This window comes from Fukomys damarensis, unplaced genomic scaffold (genome assembly GCF_012274545.1).
Source record: "Fukomys damarensis isolate Sample0158 unplaced genomic scaffold, DMR_v1.0_HiC HiC_scaffold_33, whole genome shotgun sequence".
Classification (NCBI taxonomy): Eukaryota; Metazoa; Chordata; class Mammalia; order Rodentia; family Bathyergidae; genus Fukomys; species Fukomys damarensis.
Genome location: NW_022900945.1, coordinates 45,151,645 through 45,156,340, shown reverse-complemented (window position 1 = coordinate 45,156,340; position 4,696 = coordinate 45,151,645).

The window sequence follows — 4,696 nt, the reverse complement described above, 5'->3', positions numbered from 1 at the left end:
TTCAAGTCTTCATGCTGTCCTTAGGCCACTTAGTGCCTCAGTGCTACCAACCTCTTGCACAGCTAACGGTCACACTGTGCTCTCACCACTGCTTACCTACCTGGGTTGCTCACCCCCAGAGCTCTTTCTTCCTGGACAACTGGAAAGCTTTTCTCACTTCTGGCTACCACCAATCTCACCGGGGTCTTCCACAGCAGATCTGGTAGTGCCCTCTTTTATGACAAAACTATGTTGTCCTCATAATGCCGGGAAAGAGGGTCAGGACAGGTAGTTCAGGTAAGGGAATATCTGGACACTGCCTCGCCCTTTACCTGGTGTTCACAACAGTCCACAGTATGATTCCTCTTAAGAGTTTTCCCTGAGGAGCACTTGAGAAAAGGTTCATTTCCCCTTCCAGTTCTGTCCCTTTAGGGAACTTTGGATCTATCTTTATATTAAAGTTTGCCATACACTAGGCTCTATTAACAGCACTTTATCAATATTGTTTGTCAAACTTTGAGGTAGGCCCTTCGAGTAGCAAACATCTACTAATTGATAAACTAAGGCAAGTAAGTTGTACCAAATTACATAGCTAGAAGTTGGTGGAACTAGGTGCCAAAGAAAGTATTTTGGTTTTACAGCAGAAATTTACTATGATACTGTTCCCTCGTCAGTCTCATCTGTGGATTTATTTTACAGTTTCTCCTGTAAGATTTCTGGGCCCCCACTGCAGCTCAAGGCTATACAGCGGACCCTTGACATATGAACTCAATTCATTTCCAAGGGCTGGTTGTAACTGAACTGAAAGTTCAGTCCCCTCTACACAGTCTTCAAAATCTCCCTCTTGTGTACAGGAGGATCTTAGCGTCCTTAGAGAGACACTGGCCCAAGATTTCTCAATTAACCCCGCACAGGAAAGGATGCTGTAAAGTTCCTCCCAGAACTCTTTGAGGGTTAAATCTGTATCTATGACCATCTGGCAGCATCAGCAGCTGACATTCAGATCATAACTCAAGACTTTGGTTGTAAGTTAAAACTAAAATTCTGGTTGTAACCCAAGTTGTTCATATGTCAGGCTGTTTGTAACTTGAGAGCCCAGTGTAGCTGGGTCTCTGTTTCAATGTTAACAAATATTTCACAACAGTTCAAGTCCAGGTACTGCCTTCTCAGAGCACACTATGAACTTTGTAGGGGTAGCTTCCTCTCTATAATTATTATGTTTTTAAAATAACTTTTATACTAGATTTGAATAAAGGCAAACAGTTGCAAGCATTAGAAAGAAAAACTAATGGAAGCAAAACTTTTGTTTAAGAAATCTGTCCATTTATTTATTGTCTTGAGGTTGTATATGAAGCCAAGTCTTTATTATTTATACCCCATACTTTCTACCACCTGTACAGATACTGGTGCATCAACCATTATTCCTGGACTGAATTATTACTGTATTTGATTTCTAATTGGTGCACCTTCTTCCACTCAACCCTAAACAAGTGATTTCTTTAGGAAGCACTCATGATAGTAATAATAACATTTCTCATGATTCTGTGTTGACTCTTTGCTCAAAACCATGGACTGAGATTTAGCTCAGTGGCATCACTGCCTGCCTTGGAAGTGCAACGTCCTGAGTTTGATCCTCAGTACTGTAAAAAAAACCCTGAAATAAACAAACAAAAACCCACGCAGGGCTTTGCATCTCTCAGTGGTTTTAAAACTGAGGGATGAGGTGGGTGTGGTGACACATGCCTGTGATCCTAGCACTTGAGAGGCTGAGGCAGGAGGATCACCACGAGTTTGAGGCCAGTCTGGGCTACATAGTGAGTTCAGGGCCAGTCTAAACTACAAAGTGAGCCCCTGTCTCAAAAAAACACCCCACCAAAAAGGGACTGCAGGAATGAGTACTCTGAGAATATTCCAGTGGAAGAAATTCTCCAAGAGGTACCTAGATAAGGGTATTAAGGGAATCAATCTAATACAGATATATAATATATATAATATATAATATAGTATATACTATATTATATATTATATTTTTTCATCATATATGTTTGTATAGTTCACAATTTTAAAACATTTTTGGGTGATAAGGATTGAACTCAGGGCCTGTGTATGCCAAACACAGGCTCTGCACTCCAAATACACACACACACACACACACACACACACACATTTTTTTTTTTAAAAGACAGGGTCTCCCTATGTAGTTCAGGCTGGGATGGAGCTCACTATGTAGCCCAGGCCTGGAATTCAAGGTGATCCTCCTGCCTCAGCCTCCTGAGTGCTGGGATTACAGGCATGTGCCACCATGCCTGGAGGGCTCTAGTTTTCAGTGCAGTGTGTAAGTCTCTAAAAGTAAAAAAAAAAAAAAGGAATTGATACAGGACCCTAACTCATTTTAGCAATGTTGTAAATATTCATGGCTACCTTGACTTATTGAGGGGAAAGGGGACTTCCAAATTATTCAGAAGACATCCTCAAAAAAGGGTTGATGGTATTAAATCATTTTAATGTTTACTTTTCTGTTGGGTTTAAAAAGTACCTTATAGTTTTAAATGTCAGTATTACAAAACTGCAACTTAGGCAAATTTTAGTCAACTTAAAATGTCTGACAGGAGAAAATATATTCCAAAGTCCTTTAAAGGGTGCAAAAGTTTTTTTTTTTTTTTTTAAATCCTATCAATATGATAGAGTCTGGCCCCCTTGATAATTTCTTCTCTGGCCCTTGCTCAAATCACTCCAGGCACAGACACTTTTTCCAGGTCCTCTAAGAAGCTCAGAATCCCTGTTTGCCTTAGGCCGTTGCACTTGCTACCAGTTCCTCTGAATCAACATTCCTTTGCACACAGGATAATTCCCCTTATCAACAGAGGCCTTCCTCCTCATCTCTAAGTCCTTTCACCCTTTCTTAAAGGTGGCATTTACTACTCTTTGGCACACTTATTTCCATTTTCCTACATTAGTGTAAACTACTTGCAGGAGGGAGTACCTTTAGTTTGTTCTTGCTATAACCCCAACACATCTAACACTGCTTCACACATAATAAGAAGTTAATGTTTTTTAAAGAATAAGTGAAATGGTTTTCACGTGGTTTGTTTTTATTAATGTATCTTTTGTGGTGCTGGGATGGAACCTACCAGCTCTACCACTGAGTCACACCCTAACCCTAGAACTGTGTAAGGATTCACACCAACGTATTTCTAGAATTTACAAGCCTAATACAAAGAGCTGTTTACCTAAAATGTACCAATAAACTCAATGAGAGAGAGAGAGAGAGAAAAAAAAAAGAGCTGTTGCAATACACAAAGTCCCCCAAATACTTTTTCAAATAAAAAGATAACTTCCTTTTTCTTTTTCTTTTTTTGGTGGTACCGGGGATTGAACACAGGGCTAACTCCCTAGACCTCTTAGTTTTAAAACATAGTCTTGCTAATCCATCCAGGCTGGGCTCGAACTCACGGCCCTCTTGCCTCAGGTTTCAGAGCACTGGGATGACAAATGTGCGCCTCTCCGCCCGGCTAGAAGTCAGTCCTACTACTGATACTATTAGGCACTGTCACGGAGCCCTGCCCCGTAAGTGGGAGTCTCAGAAGGGCAAAACCTAGGTTAGATAGGTGGCTCCCCAACCCGAGGCACATCAGAATCAACATCCATCCGCTCCCTCCCCCACTTCCTGACTCAGGTTTGGGGTGTGGTCCTGGCATCTGCTTTGATAAAGCTCCTCTGTCAGTTTTCTGATCTGAGAATCACCTACACTTGACAGCTAAAAATAGCTGCAAAGGAGTTTCTTCCTCATCAAGTATTTTCAGCCCTTTTCTGGTAGACCTGCAGCTGAAAGAAAAGGCCCTGCTTGTCGCGAGCAGGAGTATGCACTAAATGGAGGTCAAGACAGTAGTTGATGCCAACTAAATTTATATATATGTATCAATCATTAATCATGTTCATTCATACCCGCGAGTTGCCACTCCCTGTACCCGTACAAGTCCGAGGAGCGCGACTTGGTTTCTCCATATGGTTGAGGATTTAGCTCAGTGGTTACGGTGTCTGCCTTGCAAGGACAAGGGCCTGAGTACAGTCACCGTACCAAATATTTATATATATATAATTAATCATGTTCATTCATACCCACCAGTTGCCACTCCCTGTACCTGCACAAGTCCGAGGAGCGCGGCTTGGTTTCTCCCTTCCTGGTGATTGCGGTTGTCGATCGGATGACCTCCTCGATTCAGGGGTCCACTCCGGGCAGGCATCCGAGCTCTCCTCTGAGATCTCATCTAGCTGAGCGTCCGCGAGCTGGACCCGACGTCCAGTGGGACGAGCTGGTCTTCTGCTCTCTCTCTCTCTCTCTCTTATACTATTCTAACTTGGGGTGTGTGGCACTAGTTCGGGTTTATCACTTCGTACATATTGGGGCTGTATGATTAGCTATTGGGGTTGCACACGTCACAGGGTGTCACACATTCAATCTGTTTGATTAGATATCACACTTCACTCTTGGGGGTTACATATCAGGTTTCACACGTTGACATTGTCTTGGGCTATGCTCTCCACACCGCTTTCCCGCTCCACGCAGCCCGTCCCCTAGTCGCAGGGACAGGAGGCCTGGGCTCCCGAGGCGCTGCAGGTGAGGCCCGCGGAGACGCGCCCGGCGCAAGGAACTGCGCCTCCCGGGAGACGTCGCCGGGAAGCACACGACGGCGTCCTACCCGCCCCCCGTCCCCTC